The sequence below is a fragment of the Stegodyphus dumicola genome, chromosome 10, assembly GCF_044657685.1.
Source record: "Stegodyphus dumicola isolate Sdum_Otavi_A_Nest chromosome 10, ASM4465768v1".
Lineage (NCBI taxonomy): Eukaryota > Metazoa > Arthropoda > Arachnida > Araneae > Eresidae > Stegodyphus > Stegodyphus dumicola.
This window is the reverse complement of record NC_140777.1, coordinates 130,343,287-130,363,375: the sequence shown is the minus strand read 5'-3', so window position 1 is coordinate 130,363,375 and position 20,089 is coordinate 130,343,287. Positions and strand designations below refer to the sequence as shown.

Sequence of the window (20,089 nt, the reverse complement as noted above, 5' to 3'; positions counted from 1 at the left end):
AAGAGTTGAGAAGTGGAGAAATCCAAATGCATATTGTGGTCTGCAAGAAATTTAGTTCCTAATAAAGCACCATACTGAGATGAAAGAAGTGTGTCAGTAATTAAAAATTCTGTTTCAAAATATTGTTGTTGAAATTCTATTGTTAAATTTATTTTCTTATTTATTTTTACTTTTTCTGCAGCAATACCCTTTAAATATATGTTACATGAATCCAATGAGAGTTTATTTCCAAAACATTGAATGTATTTAGCTTCTATGATGTTTACAGTTGCCCCCGAGTCCAATAAAAACTTTACTTTATTCCCCAAAATAGATCCCTCAACAATAGGCAAAGACGCCTCATTAGTGGATACTGTAAAAACCGATGGCACCTCCAAAAGGGTTTTAGGAGACGAAACGGAGACTGGTTTCTCCCCACCCTGAATTAGTTTAAATTAAAACTTGGTGCTTGGGGATTCAAAGCATTTGTAGCCACACTTGTGGTATTTGGAGCACCCGAAACAGCTGGTGTGGTGTTATTAGAATGTCTCCTGGCTGTTTGGTTATTTCGAAATCTCTGTTGACCCTGTCTAGAGTGCTGATTAGGCACAATATTCGCATAGCAGTCCCTGCTAACATGCCCTATTCTGTTGCATCTGTAACAACGAGGCTGTATGGGTCTTGAACGAGTACCTTGTGATATTAAACTCTGCACCTGTGTTTGGAGAGAGCCCATCATTTTTGTAAGCTGAGCTATATTTTCCTGCTGCATCTTAATAGCTGTAGTGAGCTCTGAGTTGGTTACTGATGGTGGTGTAACTGCCTTCTCGACTGCTGGCTTAGCAGCATTCACTGCTCTAACCTCAGCTGTTGCAAAATCACTACTAGCATGGCTCTTAGCCCACATGTCTTCCTCAATAATTGCATGCTGTTTAGCAGATGCAAAAGTTTTGTGATTCTGTGGCAGCAACAAGCGTCGCAAATGCAACTGCAATCCTTCGATAAACACTGACAGAAGTAAATCCTGTCTCTGTGCTTCTGCTGCCGGGTCACTGCTTCTTTCCACTGGTACAGTTTTGTACGAAAGAGCCTCTATACGTGCTGCAAATTGTCGCACTGACTCGTGTGGTTTCTGAAAAGCCTGAATAAGAGCACGGATGTTAGAGTGCAAATTGTGCACTGAACTGAACCTCTCTTTCAACGCTTTCACAACATAGTCAAGACTGGCTTCTTTCTTTAACCTAGGATTATTCCTAATTAATTCTGCAGCCTCACCTGCCACCTTGACTCTGATCACTGTTAACTTATCTTCATCTGACCAACCCACATGAGTGGCAATGAGATCAATCCTATCTAAGAAGTCATTCAGACTAATTCCCTTGTTTGCACCTGAGAACAGAGGAACAGAATCCAGAGGATCAGAACCAAAAACTGATAGAGCCATTACTTCTTGACTCTCCTCCCAGTCTATTGCACTATTACTAGCCGCTCTGGCTGCTCGTTTTGACACTTTCTTTGGCATTTTAAACTGCGATCAGCAATTTCCAGCACATAAAGTAGGGATGTATCCCAATGTGTGACTAACACGCGTGCCTTTTAACCTTATGTTGCAAACATACAGTTGCAAAAGTGTGAAACAGTAATCCCCAAAATCAATATGTAAACATGCAATACAAAATTTTGCACAAAACAAAATACTTAACTAAACAGGTACTGCGTGAAAATGTTTGTGTTGGATACAATAGTTTTAAAGTCCAAATGTGTATCAGTAGTACATATCTGGTATGCAACCTCAAACAATAAGTATAAAATAAGCACAGTAATACGACCACTGTATAGGCCTGTCACTGTAACTAACTAACGAGTAGGGTTTCAGTAAAAAGCCTAGACATGTGGAAGAAAACTTTCACATAAATATGCAATAGTACACATGACAATCACCAGTCTCAAGTCAAAATTAAGTTCAACTATAAGCGCAAGCCAAAAGTGATGCAAAAATAAACAGCACAACAAAAATTGTTAAGTGCTAAAAAATTTGGTTCGAAAGTTCACGGCACCAATATGTTATAATCAAAATTCACGGTACCAATAAGGTTATGATCAAAAATGTCATGTACCTATAATGTTATGGTTTCCTAAAGGTCTGGTACCTAAAAGGTTTCCTACTCTGTTGACATAACACTTACAATTTTTTTAACAGTAATATACTAATATCAATAAGCCCTGTACATTTGCGTTGTGTTTTCGTATTAACCCTGAAATCAATTTGAGAATGAGACGGGCGAAAATCATTGAGCACACACACAAAAAGAAATAAATAAACATTGACTGATCAAGAAAAGTGAGCCTATTTATTAAAATTTTTAAGAGTTACTTAGTCCAGTAATTTGTAGGCAATTAATATTCAATCAGAACTGTTAACATATTGATTATTACACAGTGCAGAATTAACTTAGTAAGCAAATCATATTCAAGCTGAACTGTAAAATATTGCTTTCAACAAAATGCATACCTCTACAGAGTAATATTACTTCTATCTTAGACTCAATAATATCAAACTATTATTGCTATTACATTCAGATAAATATGATCAGATAAAACTTTGGATAAATTAACAATACCCTCCCCAGGGAGAAAAAAAAAGAATAATTAACAAGTTATACATTCCAAAAAACATTTCACACAGAGTAATCAATACCAATGTAATTCTGGTTATTGCACATAGTAACTTTCTATTTTCAAAAGAATGATTTAACCGGGTAATATGTTAATTAAATCAGGCTATTACATCCTACAAGCAATTTAACTCAGAATAATCAATACCAATGTAATTCAGGTTATTGCACATAGTAACTTTCTATTTTCAAAAGAATGATTTAACCGGGTAATATGTTAATTAAATCAGGCTATTACATCCTACAAGCAATTTAATTCAGAATAATCAATACCAATGTAATTCAGGTTATTGCACATAGTAACTTTCTATTTTCAAAAGAATGATTTAACCGGGTAATATGTTAATTAAAATCAGGCTATTACATCCTACAAGCAATTAATCCCTAAGAGGAGCAAAAAGCTCAAATAATGACACCTTTACCAATCAATCTTGACCAAGAAAGAAATTCACAAAATCAATTAAATAATTTAATGAAGAATAAATTTCCTTAACCAATCTGACTAATTTACATTCACTGTTTCAATTAACTAATTTAAACAATGATATATTTCCTTGGCCAATCTAATAATTAACTTTATGGACAACAAAATGATTTCATTAGAATTAGGTTAATTTACTCAACTACAAAAATTTTAATTCAACTAATTAAGTTATTTCAATCACTATTAACTATTTTAGTTGTTAGAATTACTTATTAGAAATGTCTATTAAACTTTACTATAAGAATTAACTATTATATTTTTTTTTTTTAAATATCAGACCAACAAATAAAAGAAAACAAATAGAAAAACTTATCTGATGAAATACAAGCTGCAGGTGAACAGGAGGAGGAGAAATGCCCTCATATTTAAAAATTATCAAGATGCCAATGAGGACGGCTGCTGAGCGTAGTAGAAAATGAGAAGAGTTCATAGGTGGATAGTTTTCCAAAAAGTCCAGCAATTGCTATTGATTTAAGAAGCACTACGGAGGTTCTCTTTGATGTCCAATCCAATATTGAAGTTAGCATTTTTTTGTCGTGGTGACACCGGAGCTAGCGATGCAGAAGACTGTTGATGGCGGCACTTAATTCTTAAAGATTAGGAATATCGATGCAGATGGAAACTCTATTCATGGAGGAGAATATTGAAGTGATGCATTATGTAATAGCAACACAGGAGCTAGCGATGCAGATGAAAACTCTATTCATGGAGGAGAATATTGAAGTGTAGCATTAAGTAATAGCAACACAGGAACTAGCGATGCAGATGAAAACTCTATTCATGGAGGAGAGACTGAAATTTCTTCTTAACGGCACTAGAACTAGGCATCACCCTTCTTAGCATTTTCTATTGTAATTATCTTTGAGTAACTTACATATTAAGGCACAGCAATTAGGAGCCTATAATTTAGTCGAGGTCATAATGCGTGCAACTAAGTCCCTCGTTCAAAAACTCCAGGGCAAGAAGCCCGTAGATCCAAAGGCGGAAAAATGCATTTTCCGAAATGAAATTCCGCTGCCAACGAGACAGCGTCCGATGGTAAGTAGAAAGTGCAAAAAAGTGTAAAAAAGTGAGCTCGTCCCATAAAACAACCCGTTAAAAAGGAGAGCGCCGGACTGCCAAGTTGGCGCAACCCATTTTTCGCCGAAAGTTGAAATAGTTGCAACCACAGCATACCCTCATGTTATCAAACTCGCCAAAACCACTATTTTGAAACCTCAACGGAAAATCTATGTCGCCAAACCCTCGCCAAATAAACACAACCTGCGAACGGGGAGATTAGGAATTTCAACAACCCTGCAAGGGTCCCAACGAAAGAACGCTGAAAACTGGCAAAAAGTGACTTTTCAACCGGAAAGAAGGCATTTCATTCCCCTTTAACTAAATCACAAGCGAAACGAAGAAAAATCTACTAATTAAAGCTCATAACTGAAATGCAATTAAAGTTAGAAAAATGAAAGTTATGCCAAATTAAAGAGCTAATTTTTCTGCAACTAATGATATTAAATACTAAGAAATCAAATTAATTTTTGACATGAAAAACTGAGTTTATTACGCAGGAAAAATACTTATCCATTGTTTGCGTGTACAAGAATGAAGACGCAGTTCGCGTAAACTCGGAAAGCCAAAATATATTACACCAGAATTAATAGGCCCAAAAAGAATATAACCAAACTTGTGTAGCTCAAATTTTGAATAATTACAAATTAAAATTTTGATTTTTATGAATCACTTAATTAAATTAAATTCGCTACACAACAATCCGCCATTCGTAGAGCTTTCTGTATTTCAGTATCTCGGATGCCGTCGATAAAGTATTGCAAGGACAGGATTTCCCTTGTTTCTGTCGGGCATTCTGAAAAGGCGAGATGGGACAGCCTTTCAACATCCGCGGCGAGCTCCTGAAGTGTTTCGGTAGGCTTCTGTTGACGAGATTTTAATTGGAGCCTGTTGTAGTCTTTTAAACACTTCTCCCCAAATCGCAACTCCAAGGCGCCGGACAGAGCTTCGAAATCTAACCTTTTGTTTTCGGGAAGAGTCTGAAGGATATCCGCTGCGTCGGCTCTTAGAGAAGCGGCGAGATGACAGGCCTTAGCTTGGGAATCCCATCCATTCGCATCCGCCACGATAGAAAATTGTGTCTTATACACCTGCCAGGAGGTCTTCCCATCATATGTGGATAGCTTCAGAGGTGGACGAGCAGGCATTGGTAAGAATTTAAAATCATCACTCCTGCTCCCTGGCGACGCTACGAATTTCTTTAAAGTATCCATTTCTTTGGCAACTGCAGAAACTCTCTCATCAATTTGTTGTTCGATTTGGTGTTGGACGGCACAAACTCTTCCTTCAATTCGTTCCTCCACAGCAGAAACTCTTTCTTCTATTTCTTCTTTCACCGAAGAAACTCTTTCTTCAATTAGTCCAACTTTATTTTCAACTGTGTCAATTCTGCCTTCCATAGCTTCAAATTTATTTTCTATTATGCAGGTAATCTCTCTTTTCATTTCTTCTTGACCTGCTTCAATCTTTTCTTGACCAGCTTGAACGGCTTTCATTTCGTCCTTAACAGATTCCTGGCCCAACTTCATTTCTTCTTTAACGGACCTAATTTCTTCTTTAACAGAGTCTTTCATTTCTTCTTTAAATGTAGCAAAGGCTACCATGAATTGTTTTAACTGTTCTTCCATCACTCTTGTGATTGGCATTCAAACCCCACTCCTGACACCAAAAATTGTTGCGTGCGTACGGATTCGTTACTAAATGAATGCACAAGTCCGATGAAAAATGAACAAAAATTTATTATTATCACAACAAAAATGCTTAAATTTTCTCAAATTATCACGCAGTATTACAATATCTCACAGTAGTTTTCTTTTAACTACTCAAATGTCCAATGGAACGTAATTCAAAACAGCTAAAGAACGCTAATCCGCGAATTCGCTACAATCAACAACAGTAGTTTTCTAAACAACAACAAATTAAGCAACTACTACAAACTGAGATGTTTTCCTCCTTTTATAAGATTTTAAAATCACGCGCTAGAATTTTCCAGCACTTTCTCGAAATCAAAAAGAGATATTTATTTATTTAACGCACGCGCTCTTGTATTTTTAATTTTTCCGGCTTAGCTTTCTTTTAATATTCGTCACGCGCTGCACTGCGCGAGAAATAAAACCATTTAATTTATAATTGAACTAACATTAGCTTTTTAAATACCAAATTCGTAACAATACATAGTTATGGATTTTAAAATATTTGAATAATGAATTTATAAATGGAAAAAAAAAATATCGTTCTTATTAATTGACTGGTAAACTGAAAGAACTTTTATGTAAATGTACTTAATTGTTTTCTACAAATGATAACCCGCTGTTCATTATGCAGTGGATACAATTCCAGACGTCTTGGATAGTATATGCGTATCACAGTACAGCAAGAATTTGGTGGAAAGAGCTGTTCTCTTCTTGAAGGTGAAAGAAGGTTATTCGTTAAATAAAGAAATAAAGAACAGGATTCGAGAAACAATTGCAAAAGAACTTACAGTTGAGCACATTCCAGAAGTCATCTAAGATGTGCCAGATATACCGGTACGTATTTGTTAATAAAATATGCAAAAGTAAATATTTTAATTCATTCATTTTAGTAAACAGTCTCGTCCTTACAGTTCATAAGATAGTACTGATCTTGGATTTCATGATGGTAAAAGAAAGCCTTTCTTCTTACAATTAAATGAAGTTGGACTTCATTTAATTGGAAAAGTATTCTGCAATGGCATAATTACCGGACTTGTCTAAAAGGTATTCTTTTTAGAGGGATATAGAGAATTACTAATAATGTAATATTTTAAGAAACATTCCAAATAATTCTGATCTGTCACATTTTGAAGCTAATGAAATTCGCCTTGCGATTCCTTTTCTCAATCATATTAGCATGTTTCTAATGTTAAATAATACGTAATCGAAATAATAGCATGTGTAAAAATAAATTGAGAAATATGTTTCCTTATTCCATGATCAGAGTTCTTCGAATGGAAAACCTAAAACATTAAACTTAATTCCTTTGCGGGTTTTAAATGATACCTTTATCCCTCAGTGATTTTATAATGCCTTATAAATATAAGGGCCTCTTAAAAACGTGATTTGTGAAAAAAAGGTACAAATATCAGATATCTTCTTTTTATCTAATAAATAGTAGCTAATATACCTGTATCAGTTTACGTAATTAATAAAGTAATAAGTTTATTCCAGATTTAATATCAGATTCCTTTCTGTATATATTGGCGTTTTTCATATATAATTAAATTCAGAATGCTCATGCTATCATGCATAAATCATTTAATAAAATAACAGAGGGAACGAAAGTTTACCGATATTTATGAATGAATTATTTAATAGCTAACTTTTATTTTAACTTAAGGAAACTATGTATAGTTTTCTTTTAATGCTAAGAAGCGATGTTTTTATTGAAAATGCGGCATAAGAAAAAGAAAATACAAAAATTGGGAATAAAAAGTACTTTTTTGTTTACAAGACCAATATAAGTTGTAAAATAGTTTTGATTATTGGTGATCTGCTAAGAACCACGAGGATGAAACATTGGAAACAATAATCATGAACTTAAAAACTTCAGGCTGTACTGAAACTCATAACAAAAAAAGTTGAACATAATTTATTTTCTTATTTTCTTCCCAGCGTCAGAAACCTTTCATTTGAATAGAGGTACTTCTACACTCCGTATTAACACGTAAATAAGCCTTCGAAGCTCCGTTCTGATATTTGAAAATTTTTTTAAAGTATTTTACGGATTTCTCACTTGTTGTTCGTTTTCTTACTAGGTAAAATGATATATCACCAGATTTGTTTTTCCATTTCTTACTTAAAAATAAAAAAAAAACACATAAAGAGCTCCCATATTTTGGTAGCCATTAGTTTAATAGACAATTACGGTACAATTAGCAAATCACCATGAGAATGAAAAGAGAATGTGCAAATATAATTTATTAAAATTTCAAAAAAAAGTCATTAGGATTTTGTTTTAACTGAGAAGCACTAGAAATGAGCAATGCCCTCGCCGGAACTCGAACCTGGATCTCTCGAATACGCGCTGAGTGTGCTAATTGTTACACCACAAAGGCATCCTGGAAGGAGGGAGAAAATACTTTATGAAGCAATGTAAGTTACATTAAAAATATGGCATAAATTAATAATTCATGTAAATCAAAATTAATGCTTCCAGAATCTGTAAGAGTGGAGAATACGCAATATTACCTGCAAAGCAAACTAACAGTTAACTGAATGATTTAACATTGACTTTAATCAGATTTCCTCACACAGCTTTTGCTTCTCTTTTTATTAAGCATGCAGCGAAATTTTAATGTGTATGGCTTTTGCTTAACTTGTTTTTAATTTAAGATGCTTATTTTTATTTTTAGTACAACATAAATGGAAAGAAAGTGGAAATTATTGTGAAGAAAATCATCAACAATATGCCTTATAATCCTGAAAGTGTTATTAACGAAGACAGCTTGAAGATTTTTCACAACATCCCAGATCTTCAAGGATTTGAAGGCTAATGCAAAATTTGATGGAAGAATTTTAATAAAAATATATTTAACATAACATGAAAGCAACTTATTTTTCTTGTATATTATATAATAAAAGAAATTTGAAAATGCGCCAGAAAAAAAAAAAAAAAAGAAACTTCTAACATCCTAGACTTTTTGACGTCATTTAAAACGCTTAATTACAGGGCCGTAGTACAATTCCCAACCGGCCCCAAACCCAGGGGTATAGCGATATACAATAGTGACATGATCGAAGATTCTTTGGAAATAATCGCTGTCATCGAATGACATGCATATTCTATTTAAGTAATCATAGTCATCAGCTTTTAATATTCGTTGCAAATAATCATTGTCATCGAATAATCATTGTAAAGAATTATTCTCATCGGATAATCATTGAAAATAATCTTTGTCGTTACATAAAGGGGCATAATAGCTGATGTATAAAGAATTGTACTCAAATTCTCAATAAAACAATCGAATATGTATTGCAATTTATCATATGATCATTATTTACAGGAATGATTCTTAAATGATTTCGACCTACGGCTCCTAATGACGCCGAGAAAAACTTGCGCAACTGTGACAAAAAGAAGATTTTAAAATACAATAAAAGCTTGAAAGCTAGGAAAAATGTCTGAATTTAATGTCCTTTTGTTTAAATGAAGCTTAATGTTTTTAAAGGAAACTGAATATAACGTCATTGTATGTCGAAAATCTTTCGTTAATATCAGTATTTTAAATGAATAGCTGCTTTTGGCAACTTTTATGTTTCACCTTTGGATACGTGACACGATATGCTATCGCTACGTTAATTCCTTTATTGAGATTTTGAAATTTTGTTATATTGAAATAAATTTAAATCATAAACTCTAATGTATTACCTGAAGTGTCAAAGGTCTTTGTTTCCTGAGTTGGCAAGAAAAATTTATTTACGAATCGCTGGTTGCTTGGAAAGAATGAACACATTTTCTTCATAATGAAATGTTTCTATGCAGTTTATGCTATTCTAATTTTATTTATAAAAATTTAATTTCTTTTATTGTATAGTTCCTTTCTGAGTAGAAGTTTAAACTTCTGTAGGTATTTAACGTAATATAGATGCAATGTTACTTTACTACAGTTACATAATTTTTTTTTAATTTACTAAAATGCCTGAACGCAAGAAGACAGCACAAATGTTACAGCGAGCTACATAAAAATGAAGTAAGAAACACTGGGAAACTCAGCAGGCAAGTACAAGAAAACTTGCGAGCTTCAAAAATGAATGAAGATACAACTAGAAACTCAGCAGGCAAGCATAGTGACAAGAAAGCTTACACATTCAAGAAAGTGAAGAAGAAACGAATAGGAGTTCCAGCAGACAAGCAGCAACTCAAGAAACTTCGCGTGCTAAAACTGTATCAGAAACTAGTAGAACACACAAAAGACATTCAGAAAACCAAGAAACACTGCGTGCTTCGGAAAGGGAAGCCGAAGCGAAACGGAGGCCCATTAGATAAGTGGAACGTCAACAGAATATGCGCGATGAAGAGAAGCGATGAAGATAAGTTGCGCGATGAAGATACGTTGCAAGTAAACGAAGGATACAAGACTCTCCGCGTCACCGTAAGATTCGACAGGAAATACCAGAACAGCTCAAGAACCTGCATAAACAACTCAAGACGCTGCAGATTACGAACAATTTCGGTTCGAAGAGGCAGAGCTTGTACGAGAAAACAAGCTTCGCAAGAACGCATTAAGTACTCTTCACAATGCAGGAAGTTTACTTTGAGCAACACACTGTATACATAGAACTGGTAGACATATATAGTAAAGATTTTGCTTTGGCAACAGCCCCCTAGTAAAATGTATGAAGTTTATATTGGTATCTCACAATACCTGAACGAAATTTTTCTATTTACTTCTTCATTTACTATTTTCTTAATTTTTTTATCAGTAATCCTGTCTATCTATTATAGATATCAAAATCAGAAAAATTTAATTAATTATCTTTAAATGTATCTAAGTAATGAAAACTTCGCCCCTGTTCATACCGAAACAACACGATGTAATTGTAGATAGCTAGAAAGTAAAATGTATTCAGCAGGCTGTACAGCAAGCGACATGTATAAATGGTGATAACACAAGAATGGTATTTAATGTTATATACTGGCAGAGTTTTAAAATAAGAACATATACATCAGTGTTTTAAAAATACGAATTTTGCATCAAATTGCAAAACAAATATCTTAAAATCTGCCTTTTCATGCATAAGAGTTCAGCATTCGGAAAATTATATTTTCGTAAACGGTTTAGCAAAAATAACAAAAATTATTGCCTTGAGAAATGGATAATCTTGGTATGAATCCGAATTACGCCAAGACTACCCGTCAATGGTTGTTTTGAACACGCCCTAAATGTATATATATATAACCCTTAAAAAACGTAAAGTGAGTGAATCTACTATCCGAGTGTGTAATAGTATGATAATGCTATGTCGTATGAACATAACTTCTTGCATTGTAAATAATCTGTAATATTATGATAATGCTATGTCGTATGAACATAACGTTTTGCATTGTAAATAATCTGTAATAGTATGATAATGCTATGTCCTATGAACATAACTTCTTGCATTGTAAATAATCTGTAATATTATGATAATGCTATGTCCTATGTGTTGAAGTATGTTGTAACAGTAAGTTGCGCTATGTCCTAAACGTTGTTAGTGCTATGTCCTATGTTTACTGTAATCAGGTCCCCTGTGTCCAGAGAGCTAGTACATGGGGGCTATACCATTTTTGTCAATGGCGATGGCGTGGTGCCCCCTGTACTTGTTCCTGTCCTGTCCTGTGCTATCCGAGTGTGTCTTTATGTCTTGAGATTTTAAGAAATAAGAAATGCATTTATCAATCTGGATAAAGCTAACGCTATTGCCCGAATAACAACGTTTATTTAACACTTGATATAACCAATTTCATATACATCTTGAAAGAAAAACATAAATTTCCTAATCAGATTCTACCAATTGCAGAAAAAAGACAGAAATAATGGAATTTCTAATAACGCTACAAGTAACATACCGAGGAATAAATTGCGCGGCAAAACTGATGCAATCTACAATATGTAAACCAAAAAATTTAGGTTCCGCTATAGAAATGCAATAGAATGAGAAATGAAACTATGATGAGATTTATAATGAAAAATTTACCATAAAGTATTAATATATGGTATTAGTAAATATATACTTTTAATACTACTCATTTAAATATGCTGAAACTTTCATAATATTCATTACTTACAAACGCTTTTTCATCCATCGAAGCATAGCACAAGCCATTCTCAATTCAGTGCTGGTGCACGTCAATAAAATAAGGATAAATCCAAATTTTCACAAAAAGTCAGTCGCTTTGACTCGTTTCTCAAAAACGTTTATCTACAAATGCAGTATTAATATATCACATTAATATAATTCTGGATCATAAAATCTTCAAACAACGCATTAAACGCAAAAAATCGCATTAAGGCAGAATGAAGAATTTTCACTCTTACAATGGCTTTTACAACAATATACAATAGAATCTAATTTCTAAACTAAGTGTTCGTTGTTACACCATATTTCATTCTTGAGGAATCTTTCATGGTTGTTCAGTAATTCTAACTGTTAACTGGTTTAAATCGAATTATGATTTCATATATATGCACGGACTTGTATATGTATATATTAATACGTATCTGTAGTAACATACATCATCTTATTATATGTAGGCGCATAATTCTAAATTAATTATACTAGTCAACATAATTTATATATTGATAGCATCAGACTTTAAAAATTATTTATTACTATCTGCTTGCTAACAATTATATAATTACGTACAGTGGTACCTCGACATACGAGTTTAATTCGTTTCGTAACCTTGCTCGTATCTCAAAGCAATTTTCCCCATTGAAATAATTCGAAATGCCATTAATCTGTGCCAGCTCTCAAATCACGACCTCAGTTGTTTTTGTTAAGTGTTTTCGAATAAGAAATATGTATTTTCTTATTCAAAAACAAGAAGAAACAATTATTTATAAATAACAAATACATATTCTATAAAAACATAATTAAAAGAAAAAGTGAAGTGCCTACGGAAGCGCTTAATTTTTGTCTCTGGTCTTCGCTTTTTTCGTCATGCTCTGCTCATTTTCACCCGCAGTTCGTTTAAAAAACTGTCGAAGGAGGTTTGTTTCTTCCTCCGTGTCAAGGATGCACGACTAGTTGCAACATTTTCGCGCGTTGATTTTTATCCACGCACTCTACAACTTTCTCCCACATTCCCAAGACCTAAGATCACGCTCTCTAGAAGAATTTCGGCTCGACAGCAGTTGTCGCCCAACAGTGGCGGAGGGGTAAAATCGCTGAGCACTGGTAGTTTCAAACTGGTTTCGATTCTAGGCGAATAGGTTGACTGCATGGGAGGTTTCGGAGTTTTTCCTATGTGTAACGTGTATATTAGCCAGATTCCCTTACAATGTTCTCCACGAAGGCATCCTTCATCCTAGGCAGATAGCGCAAGTGTGCTTCGTTATAATCAACTAAATCAAACCAAACACCAGAATTGCCTGTGTGGCACAGACAGACTAAACACTTGTCGAGCACCGAAGCTAGAATCCTAAGATTCGAGGACGAATACGAAGGTTGTGGAAACCGGCTTTCCTATCTCCATGCCAGAAAACCGCTAAGCGGAAAATATTTTCAAGTTTTTTGTGGTGAGTAGGCGAAATAAAGCAGGATTACGATTATCGTAGGATTTACGTTATAATCATGATGGTAAAGTGATGTAATTATATTAAAATCATGACCAGTATATGAAATTATTCGTCAAAGTTTTGGAATGATTTTGGTATATATGGTTCGAAGGTAGCATTTATGACATTGAAGCATCCTTTTTGAATATTTATATAAATATGTCGCGAGACTGCTCAACTAAGGTGAGATCGTTATAGGCAAGGTCGATTATGCTGACATTTTCTCAAGTCAGTAAATTGACCAAAGTATTATACTTTGGTACTTTAGTTTTACACTAATGTTGAGAGGAAATAAATGTTTCTTTGCTCTTATCTGTTCCGTAATAGAGTTCCAGGTAGAGTGTGATATATGTAGGGATTATAGCGATGTTCAAAGTAAAAGGTATACAGGAAAGAAAAGTGACAAAAAGAAAAATGTGCCTTAAGTTATAGTTGATTTCTTTCTTTCAGCAAATCATGTATATTCTAAACGCGATCGTCTAATACTATAACCAAAATTTATCGAAACATCGCGGCATAAAAATACATAGCAACGAATTTTCAAGCATAATTTTTTTTTATAAACTGACTAACATATTTACATTTTTGTGAAGTAGCATATTTACATGTATACGAAATGAAAAATAGATATGAGGTAATAATAAAAAACTAAATAAAATATGCTCCCAAATAAAGACGTTAAGGCAATAATTGCTACACAAAGACAGAAAGTTGGTAACTAAACTGAGAACTTTTGCGGCGAAGACAATTTATTAGTTCAAAAATCTATAAATATGTCAAAATAGAATAAATTCTATGTAGAAATGTTAGCAAAGATACTGTTACGAATTTGGTATTTAAAAAGCTAATGTTACTTCAATTATAAATTAAATGGTTTTATTTCTCGCGCAGTGCAGGGCGTGACGAATATTAAAAGAAAGCTAAGCAGGAAAATTGAAAATACAAGATGGCGTGCATTAAATAAATAAATATCTCTTTTTGATTTCGAGAAAGTACTGGAAAATTCTAGCGCGTGATTTTAAAATCTTATAAAAGGAGGAAAACGTCTCAGTTCGTAGTAGTTGCTTGCTTAGTTTGTTGTTGTTTAGAAAACTGCTCTTGTTGATTGTAGCGAATTCGCGGATTAGCGTTCTTTAGCTGTTTTGAATTACGTTCTATTGGACATTTGAGTAGTTAAAAGATAACTACTGTGAGATATTGTAATACTGCATGATAATTTGAGAAAATGTAAGCATTTTTGTTGTGATAATAATAAATTTTTGTTCATTTTTCATCGGACTTGTGCATTCATTTCATAACGAACTCGTACGCACGCAACAATTTTTGGTGTCAGAAGTGGGATTTGAATGCCAATAACAAGAGCGATGGAAGAGCAATTAAGGCAGTTGATCTCAGCCTTTACCTCGTTGAAAGAAGATATGAAATCTAATCAGGAAAGGATTGAAGCGGGACAAGAATCCGTTAAGGAAGAGATAAAGGCCATTCAAGCTGGTCAATTAACTTTTAAAGACGAAATAAAAGCCGTACAAGTAAAGATTGAAAAAAGTCAATACGAAATGAAAAGAGAAATTGCCTGCATAATGGAAACCAAATTCGATGCTATGGAAGGCAGAATAGATGTGGTTGAAAATAAAGTTGGGCAAATTGAAGAAAAGGTTTCTTCCGTAAAAGGTCAAATTGAAGAAAGAGTTTCTTCGGTGAAAGAAGAAATAGAAGAAAGAGTTCCTTCTGTAAAAGACCATATAGAAGAGCGAGTTTCTGCCGTCGAGCAACAAATTGATGATAGGGTTTCAGCCGTTGCGAAAGAAGTTGACACTTTAAAGAAGAGCATAGCGAACGAAAGAAGCAATTCTGAGGGTTTTAAATTCTTACCGATGCCTGCTCGTCCATCTCTGAAGATATCCACATATGATGGGAATACATCCTGGCAAGTGTATAAAACACAATTTTCTATCGTTTAGGATGCGAATGGATGGGATTCCCAAACTAAGGCCTGCCATCTCGCCGCTTCTCTGAGAGCAGACGCAGCGGATATCCTGCAGACGCTTCCAGAAAACCAAAGACTTGACTTCGAAGCTTTATCCGGCGCATTGGAACTGCGCTTTGGCGAGAAATGTTTAAAAGACTACAGCAGGCTTCAATTAAAATCCCGTCAACAGAAGCCCACCGAATCACTCCAGGAACTCGCCACAGATGTTGAAAAGCTGTCCCACCTCGCCTTTACGGAGTGCCCGAGAGAAACGAGGGAAATCCTGTCCCTGCAGTACTTTATCGATGGCATCCGGGATCCCGAAATACAGAAGGCTCTACGAATGGCGGATGTTAAAGATTTGAAAAGTGCTTTAGTGTACGCCATGAAATTCGAGGCAGCCCAGCAAGCCACTCGTCGAGACCGCCACCCCGTGAGAGCTGCTCAAGTCCAGCAGCCAGAGAATCAAGTCAGTGCTCGTCTAGACGATTTAACTAGACAACTCAACGCCTTGAGACGGAATATTGGTGATAAGAAACCGACCGTTAAGTGCTGGAACTGCGGTGCTGAAGGACACATACGACGAAACTTCAGAACACCCCAGGGCACGGATGTTAAGACCGCTCCTAGCAAGCAGCAGGGAAACTAATTAGTGGCCATCTCGTGGGGCGGAGGTTGCCAGATAATGAAAAGCCCCAGTTTAAAGCGCTTCAGATTTCTGCAGTGAGAGGCGGCAGTAATGGACTTTTTGTAATAGGACATATTAATGGAGTTCCCTGCAATATGACAATAGATACAGGAGCCAACGTTACCATCATCCGAAAAGATTTGGCTCAACAATTGGGAAGCAAACTTATCTGGACGCCGCCCTGCGTTACCCTCCAGACTGTGTCCGGTGAGAAGATCGATATCGCGGGGAAAGTGAACGTTAATATCAGGTTTGGAAGTGCCGCTTACCATCACATAGCATATGTAGCAGACGTTACAGATCCTTGCATACCCGGATTAGACTTTTTAAGGAAATATAATTTTTCCTTGGACTTTAAAAATAATGAATTGCATTCTGCGTCTGAGGACATAACGTTATTTGGAATTAATAATGAAGAAGTTAAATCTGTCCACAGAATCATAGCACAAGACAATATCACAATACCGGCAAGAACAGAAATTTTACTCCCTGGATCTATAGCCGAAAACAGAGATTTTCGCTACGGCATCATAGAATATCCCAATAACTCTAATACCCCGAAAGGAGTACTAGTAGCCTCAACACTCGTCGACTTATCGAGAATGGTTACTCCTGCGAGAGTTGCCAATGTAACTGAGAAGGCGAGAGTTATTAAGAAAGGCGACGTGGTTGCCGCATGTACTCCAGTAACCAGCGTTGAAAGAAAGAGCAACATCCCAGAACCCGTGTCCTCAGAGAGCATTACATCGGAGTTATTGCAGAATGCGCAATTAAACGATGAAGAGAAGAATGCTGCCGATCGCGTCATTAAAGATCTTCAAGTTGTTTTCTCCCGCTCGTCTTCTGACGTGGGTCGAACTAGTTTGACGCAACATAGAATCGATACAGGCGATCATCACCCGATCAAGCAACATCCAAGACGCCTACCGTTTGCTAAACAGGAAGAGGTACGAACACTTTTAAAGGATATGGAAGAAAGCGATGTTATCGAGCCTTCAGCAAGTCCATGGGCATCTCCCATCGTTCTTGTCAGAAAGAAAGACGGCTCAACAAGATTTTGCGTTGACTATCGCCGGTTGAATGAGGTTACGAAGAAAGACAGTTACCCTCTTCCTAGAATTGACGACATTTTGGACACTCTTTCTGGAAGCAAGTGGTTCTCAACACTTGATTTAAAGAGTAGGTATTGGCAGGTAGAAATACACCCTGATGACCGAGAAAAGACGGCATTTACTACGGGACAAGGGCTTTGGCAATTGAAGGCGATGCCGTTTGGACTGTGTAATGCGCCGGCAACATTCGAACGTCTTATGGAGACTGTTTTGAAAGGCCTTTCCTACGAAGCCTGCCTGATATCCCTGGACGACATCATCATCGTCGGAAAGAGTTTTGAAGAACATTTAGAAAATTTTAGGAAGGTGCTTCAGAAACTGAAAAAAGCCAATCTGAAGCTGAGCCCCGCTAAATGCAAATTGTTCCGAAAGGAAGTGACTTATCTGGGACATGTCATCTCTGCAGAAGGTGTACGCACGGATCCTGAAAAGATATCAGCGGTTAAATCCAGGACACGTCCCGAAAATGTCCATCAGCTGAGAAGCTTCCTAGGGCTTTGCACCTACTATAGGAGATTCGTGAAGGACTTTTCTTCCATCGCAAGACCCCTTCACAAGCTGACAGAGTGCAAGCAAACGTTCTTGTGGACAAAAGAATGCGAGGATGCATTTAACAACTTAAAGGAAGCTTTAACATCTGCTCCAATCCTGACGTATCCTCAGCTCGACAGACCATTTATTCTCGACACGGACGCGAGCAATGACAGTGTCGGTGCGGTTTTGTCCTAAGAAATAGACGGCCAAGAACGTGTAGTAGCGTACTGGAGCAAGTGCTGGTCTAAACCGGAGAGGAATTACTGTGTCACCAGGAAAGAGTTGCTCGCCATAGTCAAAGCTGTAGAACATTTCCATCATTATCTATACGGCAGAAAATTCCTCCTCCGCACGGACCATGCATCATTAGCCTGGCTTTTAAATTTTAAGAATCTTGAGGGTCAAATAGCCAGGTGGATACAGAGACTGCAAGAATATGACATCACTATCCGTCATCGAAAGGGATCATCACACGGGAACGCCGACGCCCTGTCTAGAAGACCTTTGCCAGAAAGCTGCCGATATTGTTCCAGGGTGGAAGCGAAATACGAGCTGCTGACTCCGGTCGCAAGACAAATTACAACATCAACATCGGCTGATCGAGACCCGTGGAGTGATGATGAAGTCAGGAAAGACCAGCTGGAAGACCGTGACATTAAACCCATACTTGATTTAATAGAGTCATCAAACAGAAAACCTACATGGCAGGACATTTCTATCTGTAGTCCTACAACAAAACAATACTGGGCACTCTGGGATTCACTTCACATTCGAAACGGCGTCTTATACCGGAAATTCGAGTCGGATGATGGGAAGACGTGGGACCTCTGCCACGAACTGCTGATGGTAACAAATACATACTCGTTGTCATTGATTACTTCACCAAGTGGCCTGAAGCGTATCCTATTCCTGATCAAGAGGCTGTTACAGTAGCTGAGGTGATGATACAGCACTGGATTTCCAGGTTCGGGGTGCCTCTTCAGTTACATTCCGATCAGGGAAGGAATTTTACCTCGGTAGTAATCAAAGAACTATGCAAACTACTCGGCATTGACAAAACCCAAACGACGCCATTACATCCCCAGTCGGACGGCATGGTAGAGAGGTTCAATCGAACCATCCTTAATAACCTCTCATTAGTGGTTTCCAGAAGCCAGCAGGACTGGGACAAGAAATTACCACTCTTTTTACTGGCTTACCGCAGTGCTGTTCACGAGACTACCGGCTATTCCCCATCACAGATGGTCTTCGGTCGTGACCTTCGTCTGCCTTGTGATCTATTGTTTGGACGCCCTCCGGATTCTCCTTCATCGTCTGAGGAATATATTCAAGATCTCCAGGCCCGGTTTGAAGTGATGCACAACTTTGCACGAGAGAGAGTCAAATTGGCGACAGAGAAGATTAAGACCCGCTACGACACAAGAGCTACTGAACATCAATTCCACGAAGGAGACAAGGTGTGGTTGTGGAATCCGACTCGACGGAAAGGACTTTGTCCGAAATTACAGTCACCTTGGGATGGCCCGTACACAGTCCTAAATAGGCTGAATGACATCGTGGTTCGGATTCGTAAGTCTTCGAACTCTAAACCTAAAAAACCTTCGAACTCTAAAGTCGTTCATTACGACAGGTTAGCTCATTACTATGGCCATAGTACGTAATGTAAATAATTGTAAATAGTATAAGACCATGGTCCTTTTTGTTTTTAAATGTATATTTGATTTGATTTGTATTTAGTATTTGATTTGTATTTGATAGCATTTGATTTGTTTTATTTATTGCATTTATTGTTCATGTTGTTCATTACTGTAATGTAATGCTTATTGATGCATGTATGCCACAGTTGTAAGTTTAGCTTCCTGTCCAGGGATTGTACTGCCCGGGACGTGCAGTCCTTGGGAAGGGGGCAGTGTTACGAATTTGGTATTTAAAAAGCTAATGTTAGTTCAATTATAAATTAAATGGTTTTATTTCTCGCGCAGTGCAGCGCGTGACGAATATTAAAAGAAAGCTAAGCAGGAAAATTGAAAATACAAGAGCGCGTGCATTAAATAAATAAATATCTCTTTTTGATTTCGAGAAAGTACTGGAAAATTCTAGCGCGTGATTTTAAAATCTTATAAAAGGAGGCAAACATCTCAGTTCGCAGTAGTTGCTAAGTTTGTTGTTGTTTAGAAAACTACTCTTGTTGATTGTAGCGAATTCGCGGATTAGCGTTCTTTAGCTGTTTTGAATTACGTTCTATTGGACATTTGAGTAGTTAAAAGATAACTACTGTGAGATATTGTAATACTGAATGATAATTTGAG

The 20,089-nt window shown here is 36.3% G+C and overlaps 1 pseudogene; it reads left to right on the top strand.

The window, feature by feature from the left end:
- Nucleotides 1-8,979, top strand: part of LOC146995106 (acetoacetyl-CoA synthetase-like) — a 57,775-nt pseudogene extending 48,796 nt beyond the window's left edge.
- The last annotated feature ends 11,110 nt before the right edge of the window (nt 8,980-20,089 follow it).